At 42.7% G+C, this 10,421-nt stretch overlaps 1 pseudogene; it reads right to left on the bottom strand.

The window, feature by feature from the left end:
* Positions 1-655: 655 nt before the first annotated feature.
* LOC103597736 overlaps positions 656-10,421 on the bottom strand; it is a 63,308-nt pseudogene continuing 53,542 nt past the window's right edge.

Below are 10,421 nucleotides of genomic sequence, written 5' to 3'. Positions count from 1 at the left end.
CAACACCAAGTCAAGGGTTAAGATCCCCTTACTGGTCATCTTTAAAAAAAATTTTTTTTTTTTAATTTTGCCTCTACTTAGGGAATACTAGAAATCAAAACATTTCTCTGGCCAGATCCCCAGTAGGGAGATATTTTGGAACTGTCATATCTTTTAAACTAAAGTTTTGGGGCCGGCCTATGGCTCACTCAGGAGAGTGCAGTGCTGATAACACCAAGGCCACGGGTTCGGATCCCATATAGGGATGGCTTACCGGTCATCTTTAAAAAAAAAAAAAAAAAAAAAAAAAAAAAAAAAAAAACCAAAGTTTTCTCTCTGAACCTTCATAATTAATACAACTTGTGGTTGTCTGTTGGAAGAGAAGAACATTTATGATTAGATTCAGCCAAGGAAAATTCCCAGAATGTGGACAACACCCCTTTCCATCCTAGGTTAGAGGAACACATAACTGTATTTTCATTATAACACAACATATATTTCAAATGGGAAAAAAATATCATTTACAGTATCTTAAGATAAATTGCCTTTGAATAGGAACTTCCTTTCCAGTACTTTGAAGTCTACGAGTCATATCTAGAAGATTTACTACTGTAGAAAATGAAGACTGCTTAAATCAAATGGAGGGAGGTGGAAGGACTATGGTTTTTCTTTTTGATTAATTGCTACAACACTGTCCTTCAGGCGGCTGAAGGAGTTTCACATTTTCTTTAGACATCATTAGGCACCGAAGCTCTTACAGGACAACTTTGATGCTATATGAATTCTGGCGTTTTTCTAGCACTGATATGGCTCTTGGGTCCACCACTCCATTAGAACTATTAACTACATTCATATTAATTTTTGTCATAAATCGTACAAAGGGGAATGCTTCTGGATATTTAGGTCCACCTTCTGGATATTTAGGTCCTCATTCTATTTTATTTATTTATTTATTTTTAAAGATGACCAGTAAGGGGATCTTAACCCTTGACTTGGTGTTGTCAGCACCACGCTCACCCAGTGAGCTAACCGACCATCCCTATGTAGGGATCCAAACCCATGGCCTTGGTGATATCAGCACCACAATCTCCCAAGTGAGCCACGGGCTAGCCCTCATATTCTATTTTAAAGCTGTATATTCAATTTTCATAAATTCTCTGAGCCCTGCCATCTTGCAACGCTGTCTCACAGTCAGAACATCAAAAGCATCCTCTGCAATGCCTCCATTGCACGTTGTTCTGAAGACTGGACAAGAACAGAGCAGCCTCCTGGGACCCAGGTTCCCAGTCTGTGAACCAGAAGAGAGCCCTCACCAGACAGCAGATCTGCCAGTGCCTTGATCTTGGAGTTCACAGCCTCCAGAACTGTGAGGAATAAATTTCTGTTGTATATAAGCTACCTAGTTTATGGTTCTTTCTTATAGGGGCCTGAACGGACTAAGAGAAATGATCATCACTGGATGCTAAAATTAGTAGGTAAATGCATGATAGAAACATAGAAACAGGGTATTTACATCAACTCAAAGTATCTTTCCACAAGTTATTCATTAATTGCAAAGGGAAATATAGTAACTTCATAGTGGAGGAATTTGGCAGATACCACCCTCACTAACTGTTCAAAGTTAACCTCAGCAGTGAAGTGACAAATCAACACCATGTGCCTCCGGATATGACACAGAGAGGGCACATCCCTTCGGTGGTGTTTTTTTAAAAAATGCACAACCTGAATTTAACCATGAGGGAACATCATACAAACCCAAATTGAAAGACAATCTATAAAGTACTGGGCAGTGCTCTTTAAAAGTGTCAAGGTCATAAAAAAAAAAAAAAATGATGGAGAAACTCTCCCAGACTGGAGAAATTAAGGAGACATGAAAACTAAGTATACTGTACTCGTGTGATCCTGGATTTGATCCTGGGAGAAAAAAAAAAAAAAAAAAAAAAAAATAGAGCATTAGTGAGATAATTGGAAGCATTTGGATAAGGTCAGTCGATTACTTAGTGTTGTATCAATACCAATTCCCTGGTTTTGACAACTGTCCTCTGGTCACATATTACGTTAACATTTGGGGAAGCTGTGAAAAGGGTAAACAGGAAATCTTTGTACTACTCGTGCAGCTTTATCTGAAAGCCTGATATTATACCAAAGTTAAGAAGCTTAAAAAAATAAAATGAGAGCTCATTAGTGTTATTGAGTGAAAGAGCAAGGGGAAAAGCCACATGTAGTAGTCTGTTAGCCTTTGTCTAATAAAGGGTAATACACACACACACACACACACACACACACACACACACACACACTTGAAACTACACAGATTATCTCTTAAAGAAAATGCAAGTGATTGGTTACAGTGGTTGCCACTGGGGTGGGAAACCAGAGTGATGGTTAATTCTAGGTGTTAACTGAATTAGATTAAGGAATACCTAGAAACCTGGTAACACTATCTTTTTGGGTGTGTCTATGAGAGTGTTTCCAGAAAAGAATAGCATATGAGCCTAAGTGGACTGGGTGGGAAAGATCCACCCTCAATATGGACGGGCACCGTCTAATCCACTAGGGGCTCAGAGAGAACAAAAGAGGTAGAAAAGGCCAATCTCTGTCTCCTGTAGTTGGGATACACTCTGCTCTCCTGTGCACACAATGCCAGGCACGTTGGCTGCAGGGACCATGCTGGGAGCAGTCTGCTGCTGCTGGGGCATGGGGCTCCTGTGTGCGTGGGGGACAGGCCAGCTTGGTCACAAAAGGGAATGCAGGTGGGGAGGCGGCAGGCAGGGACCCTGGCTGCCTTAGAGGCCTCTACTTCCTGGACACCTCTCTGAACTTTTCTCCAAATATCCACAATATTCTGTAGCTTTACTGAGGACTTATTTCTCAGAGAGGTGCTCCACTTGAAGTTTTTCCATTTTTCAACACCTGACCTTGGGGAAGGGAAATGCCCAACTCAGCCCACTCTGACCACCCTGTCCCACCTAATATAGGGGTAGGGACAGTGAACTGAGAAGCACAAGTGAAGTTCACAATCCAGGGGCACCAGGTCATTACAATACTGGGAGCTACTCATAGGGCTACAGAACGCTTCCCCTCCCCCCACACCTGACCACCACATTAGTAAAAGCCTGTTATAGCAGTTTCTTTTACCAGTACACCGTGTTCAGCTAACAAGAAAAAACAAGGTATACTAAAAAGCAAAAAACACGGTTTGAAGAGACAGAAAAGCATCAGAACAGGAATCAGATATGGGCAGAGATGTTGTAATGATCAGACTAGGGATTTAAAACAATTATGATTAATATGCTAGAGGATGTAGTGAATAAAATAGACAGCATGCAAAAACAGATGGAAATGTGAGCAGAGATATAGAAATTCTAAGAAAGAACCAAAAAGAAATGCTAGAGATAAAAAAAAAAAAACACTGTAACAAATGAAGAATGCCTTTGGTGGGCTCATTAGTAGACTGGACACAGCTGAGGAAAGAATCTCTGAGTTGAGGATATCTTTATAGAAAGCTCCAAGACTGAAAAGCAAAGAGGAAGAAGACTTAAAAATCTCCCATTTATTACCCTGATAAAAGAAAGAAAAAAAAAAGACTGAAAAAACCAAAACAATGTCCAAGAACTATGAGTCAACTATACACATAATGGGGATGCCACAAGAAGAAAGAAGAAATGTTGGAAACAATAATGACTAAGATTTCCCCAAATTAGTGTCAGATTCAAAACCACAGATCCAGAAGCTCAGAAAACACCAAGCAGGATAAATGCCAGAAAAACTACACTGAGGCATATCATTTCCAAACTACAGAAAATCAAAAATAAAGAAAAAGGTTGAAAAGGAAAAAAACACCTTACCTGCAGTACAGCAAAGATAAGAATTATATCCAACTCCTTGTCAGAAAACCATGAAAGCAAGAAGAGAGTGTGGTAAAATATTTGAAGTGCTGAGAGAAAAACCCATCAACCTAGAATTCTATACCCTGCAAAATTATCCTCTGAAAGTGAAGAAGAGATAAAGACTTTCTCAGAAAGTGAAGGAGGGAAAAAAGATACACCATGTAAACAATAACCAAAAGAGAGTTGCAGTGGTTATATTAATATCAAACAAACTAGATTTTAAGATAAGAAGTAAATACTAGAAACAAAGAGGGACGTTTCATAATAAAAGAATAATATGACAAGAAGATATAACAATTATAACTGTATGTACCTAACAAGCAAGATTCAAAATATATAAAGAAAAAACTGACAGTATTGAAACAAGAAATACTGTAGAACAACTAGACAGGAAATCAGTAAGGTTATAGAACACCCTCCTATCAGACCTAACAGACTCCACACATTGATGCTCCACCCATTGACACTCATCAACATCAGAATATGCATTCATTTCGAGCACCTTTAGATCCTCCAGGATTAAAAAAAGGAGGCAGGGGGCAGGTAGGCAGAGGCTGACTGTCTAGCTCATTTGGTAGAGTGCAGTGCTGATAACAGGGTTTGATCCCTGTACTGCCAGCTGCATAAAAAAGGGGTTAGGGGGGAAAGGATTAGAGAAAGAAAAAGCAAGTCTCAATAAATCTAAAAGAATGGAAATCATACAAAGTATGTTTTCTGACACGATAGAATTAAAGTGGAAATCAAAAACAGTAGGAAATTTAGGAATTCCACAAATATTAAAAAATTTAGGAATTCCACAAATATTTAGAAATTAAAACAGTTCTAAATAACTCGAGTTAAAGAAGAAATCACAAGAGGAAAGTTTTCTGAAGGGTCACTGTATCTGTAACAGTCTTGCAGTCTGAGCAAGGTTAAGGTTAAATAACTTGCTTCTTGGCTAGTGAGCAGTTGATCCAGGACTCACGCAGAGCTCTGTCCAGCCCAGAGACCAGCACCATGAACATTTACTCTATGGACTGAATGTTTGTGTTTCCCCCAAATTCTTAGGTTGAAATCCTAACCCCCAGTATGATGGTATTAGGAGTTGGAGGGCCTTTGGAAGATAACTAGGTTTTGAGGGTGGTGCCTTCATGAAGAGGATTAGTGCCCTTGTGAGAAGAGACACAAGAGCTTGCTTCATCTCTCTCTGCTGTCCAGCATGTGAGGATAAATGAGAAGAGGGCCACCTGTAAGCCAGGAAGAGGGACCTCACCAGAAGCCAGATCAGCCAGCACCTTGATCTTGGACTTCCTAGCCTCCAGAACTGTGAGAAATAAATGTTTGTTCTTTAAGCCACTCAGTCTATGGCATTTTTCTTGTAGCATCTTGAACAGACTAAGACACCTACAGAGGGTCAGGTCTTAATCTGTGAGTAAAAATCTTGCAACAAGATTCCGTTTCTCCTCCTGTTCCTACCCACTAAAGATTGCCTTATTAATGACACACACAAAAAATCCATGTGAGGGGCTTAGGAACCTCTGCTTTCCTTAAAAGAAAAAGGTTTTTTAAAGAAGAAAGCTAGAGATGACAGAGAAGAATGTAATATCATATTGCATTTAATATTCCAGTTCACAGTTCATAATATTATTCCATTAGAGCTATCATTCAAAATATCTCATATCCAAGAATGAATTATTATTTAGCTAGGTGTTCGAACCACACTTCAGAAGGGCCCATTTATAATACATCACAATATTTTCAAATGAGAATGTAGGTCATCTTGGCATTTTCTTTGTCCTGCTTTTCACTGCAGCTTGTCTCAAAGCCAGTGTGCTGAGTGCGTCACTAAATGTCCTCAGTCGAAGAGGGAGTCATAGGCCCATGCTGGGCGCATCTACAGTGTCAGGAGATGGAGATGTATACCCCCACCCCCTGGATTTAAAGATGAAGAAACTGAAGCCCAACAAGTTAAAATGGATATAGGATTCGGGCAGTAGTTTTGTGCATGCTTAGAAGCATGGGCTTTGGAGTTCCACACCCTGAGTTCAAATCCTAGCGTTGCTGCTGTGTGTCCTTCAGCAGCCAATCACTTAACCTCCCTGAGCCTGTTTCCTCTCATCTGTAAAATGAGGATGAGGAAATCTACTCTATAGTGAAGAGCTTGAGAGGACATGAGGTCATATACAGTATCGCCCCCTTTTCCTCAGGGGATATGTTCCAAGACCCCAGTGGATGCCTGAAACCTCAGATAGTACTGAACCCTGTATGTACTATATTTCTTCCTATACATAAATACCTATGATAAATTTTAATTTATAAACTAGGCCCAATAAGAGATTAACAACAATAATTAGTAATAAAATAGAATAATTATAATAATAAACTGTAGTAAAAGTTATTGGAAAGTGGTCTCTCAAAATATCTTCTTGTACTGTGCTCACCCTTCTTGTGATGAGGGGCAGGGCAAGATTTCATCACGCTACTCAGAATAGCACACGATTTAAAACTTAAGAGTGTTTTATTTCTGGAATTTTCTTTTGCTGTAGACTGGATGCTCCACCAACCTCACTGAAGCTTCATCCCCACTGTAACTGTTGAGGGTGGGAAATCCTATTACGGTAATTGAAAGGTGGGGTCTTGAAGACATGATCGGATTACAGGACCATGCCGCAGTGAATGGATTAAAAATGGTGGTCAGGGACGTGGCTCCGGGGGCTTTAAAAGGAGAGTGAATGAGGAGGTTACTCTCTCTCTCTGATCTACCATTTTTGCAATGGGATACTCTGCCGTCACTGTTGCCACCACAAGGCTCTCACCGAATGTGTTCCCTGGAATTTGGACTTCCCAACCTCAGAAACTGTAAGCAATAAATTTCATTTTCTTATAAATTGCCCAGTTCTGTGTATTTTGTTATCAGCAACAGAAATGAATGGACTAATACATCCATTTAATGTTTTCAGACCTCGGTTGACCCTGGTTAATTCACACTGTGGAAAGTGAAACCGTGGATAAAGGGGACTGCTGCATAAGTGATTAGTGAGTATTGTTATTGGTTTGTGGTAGAACTGGTAACCAGGCTTTGATTTCTGGGTTCCTAGTCCAACATCCTGAGCTCTTTACCTCCTTTGCAACTTATCCCAACCTACTCCTCCTGCTCTGACTTTCCTCAGTTAGTCTCTATGCTTCCAGTTGCTCAGTCCCCAGATCTTGAAGCCTTTTTGTTTTATTCCCCACATCTAACCCATTAGCAAATCTTCCTGGCTCTACCCTCAAAATACATCCAGAATCCCGCCACATCTCACACTATGCTTGTTCTCACTTGGCCCAAGCCACGATCCAAGCCCCTGGCAACTTTCATCTCCTGGGAAGTCTCCCTGCTTCTGCCTCGACTCCCTCGCAGTCTCTCCACTCAGTAGCCAGAGAGATCCTATTAAAATGTGAGATCACCTCCCACTTTTGCTCAAGTCCTCCAAGGAAAACACTTTGGCAGTTCCTAAATCTGCAGCAAAGACAGATCCTGCGGCAATGATGGTTCCTTGACCCAGAGGGACAGGAGAGACTGAAAGGTACACAGAAGAAAAGTTGGATTTGGGACCTGAGCATCTAGAAGCCTAGACCACCAGCCACTTCCAGGGCCCTTGGAACAGCACTGGTCACCACAAGGCCTCCCAAGGAAGGTAGTGGAACCGTAGCCAGTTTCCAAGGCCGAGGGTGAGATTGGGGTATGCCTCTCTCCCAAGCTTCTGCTCCTGGAACTCCAGTATTCTCTCCCGGGGATGCCTTTGTCTCCCCAACCCTAAGGGAAAGAGAAAGGGAACTGGCTTCACACCAGCCTGTGAACCAATGGGCCGATTTCATCAAAGCCCACAGCATAGAGTTGCACTGGAAAGTTTGGCTCTTCCTGCACCATGGGCATCAGAGAGGGCAAGCAGCAGGCAGAGCAGGAAGGACACACAGGTTGAGCAACAGAACATGGAAAGACTAGAACCTTCATTCCAGGGGCCAGTGGGGCTGGGTTACTTTGGAGATGGGGGAGAGATGGCATAAAGGAATATGGGGAAGGAGAGTATTAAGGGCCAGAAAAGAAATCAGAGGAACTAAGGACTTTAGAATTTTCTTTCTAACTTCTCTAAGGATTTGATGAACTTTGTACCACATTTTCCTTATGTTGCAGTTAGTTATTGCAGCATAACATACAACCCCAAAACTCAGTGGCTTGAAACAATAGGTATTTATTAGTGCCTAGAAGTCTACCGTTCATTTGGGTGCTTCTTCTGGTCTTGATTGGGCTCATTGACGAGCTGCAGGATCTGCTGATCTCGGCTGGGTTGTCTCCCATGTTGGGGTGTCAGTTAGCTGCAAGCAGGACTAGGATGGCCTAGACTAAGATTACTGGGCTCCCTCCCATGTGTTCTACTGTCCTGTGGTAGGTGGTGGTGGTGGCCCCAGAGAGAGAGAGAGAGAATGTAAGTACATAAGCCTCTTGAGACCTAGGCTTGAAATGGACATACCTGACATTTCTGGCCAAAGCAAGACCTGAGGCCAAACTCAGAGTCAGTATGGGAGAGTAACAGCAAAGGGTATGGATACAGGAAGGGGTGAAAAATGGGGGCCATAATCAGTCTACCACACCATACCATACCATACCTGCCCCTATTTCAAACCTACCAGCCCACTGGCAGAGAGGCCCAGAGTACAACAGAGTGATTGATTAATAAGACTTCGGGACCCGCCAGGCTTGGACTCAAATCTGCTTCCTTGTCTGAGTGTGTTGGAGCAAGTTACTGAACCACTCTGGGCTCAGGCTCCTCATCTGTAAAAGAAGGATAATTTTGTGAGGACGAAATGACATGTGTTGCCAAAGGCTCTGCCTGGTCCATAGCAAGTTGCTCGGGGGTGGGTAGTGGGTATTGTGATATTTGAGGTCCAAGGCCTGGCTCTGGAGTAGTGGGGGGATCCCAGGGAAACCCTAGGTGCCCCCTTTCCTCCAGGCCTTAAGCAGGTTGTGAGGATGGGAAGAAGAGTGGGAAAGGCTGGCCTGGCTCTGGAGTAGTGGGGGGATCCCAGGGAAACCCTAGGTGCCCCCTTTCCTCCAGGCTTTAAGCAGGTTGTGAGGACGGGAAGAAGAGTGGGAAAGGCTAAAAAGCATGAGGCGGGGTGGGGTGGGGAGGGTCGCTGTGGTGAGAACCACCCTGTGGGGCCTCAGGCAGGACTTGAGGAAAGCAGAGGACCCTTCAGCTGGTCACAAAGGCCCTGCAGTCTGAGCACCTGCAGACATTTGTCAGCCTAGGACACAAACACAGCTGATTCTCTCCAGGGATCGGGGGAGAAGAAACGGGGTGATGCATCAATTGATCAGTCAGCTCGACTACGACAGGACAGGGCTCTTTTGTCCTTCTTGCTAACAATGAAGGGCATGGGGCCTCTCCCTTGACTGGCTTCTGCAAACCTCTCCTTCAGTGTTTGCATGTGGAACAGATTAAATAGAGACGTACATTCCCTGGGAAAAAGGAACTTCATTTAACAACAAGGCTGAAAAACCAAGAGACCATTTGGTCCGCCTTCCCTCTTTCACAAATGACAAGCTGAGGCCAAATGGCTCATCCAGGTTCACACAACCAGTTAGTGAGCCTGGACTAGAACACAGGTGTGCTGCTTTCCTTGGCACCTGGTCCCCATTACTACCTGGAGGTTTCTCTATGCTGCCTCCCAGGTCTAGTTCAAGTCCAATGATGGCTCAAAAGGGAGAGGAGCCTGTGATCCAAAAGACTAGGTCAGCTCCTCCTGATCTGTTCTTGCCAAATGAGAGGGCAGCGTAGTGCATAGGGCTGTGTTGGGAGGGCCCACCACCTCAACAGTGGAGGTTCTGGGGACCTAGACACTGGAGGAAAGGAAGTGGGATGGGCAGTTTTTGCCCCTCTTTCTGCTTTCTTGCCAAAGGCAGATGTCACCTAACTCAGACCTCAGAGATGCTTTCCATAGGAAGGACAGTAAGTACAGGCCAGGACAAGACTTTGAAGAGATGGGAGTCTCGCACAGTGCCTGGCACATTGAAAAGAACCATCATGAAGACAGCCAAAGGATGGAAAAAATGGGACAGGCCAGGAAGACAGAGCTGGATGGGACTGTAGAGCTTATCTGTCACCCCCTTCATTTTTATAGATAAAGTAAAAGAAGGCCAGGAGAGTGAAATAGCTTGGCCAGGATTGGGAAATTACCTAATGGATGAGTTTGGTCCAATGCTTTTTAAGGAAAAGTTTAAAATTAATATCAGTTGAACAGCCCAGATTGAAAAACAATTTTTTTTTTGCAGCTGGCTTATACAGGGATCGAACCCTGGACCTTGGTATTATCAGTACCGTGTACTACCCAACTGAGCTAACCGGACAGCCCCAAGACAATTGTCTTTTAAGTACATGTAGTAATAACCTCATCTTTCTATTCATATATATTTAATTTATATAAATGATATTGTATATAATTATAGATAATATTATATACAAGGGTACTTTAAAAAGTTTGTGAAAAAATGGAATGAAAAGATAATACAAATATTTCCATGAGCTTTTTGAA

Source organism: Galeopterus variegatus, unplaced genomic scaffold, assembly GCF_000696425.1.
Source record: "Galeopterus variegatus unplaced genomic scaffold, G_variegatus-3.0.2 Scaffold2402, whole genome shotgun sequence".
Classification (NCBI taxonomy): Eukaryota; Metazoa; Chordata; class Mammalia; order Dermoptera; family Cynocephalidae; genus Galeopterus; species Galeopterus variegatus.
The sequence above is the reverse complement of the archived record's forward strand: the minus strand, read 5'-3'. Positions and strand labels throughout refer to the sequence as shown.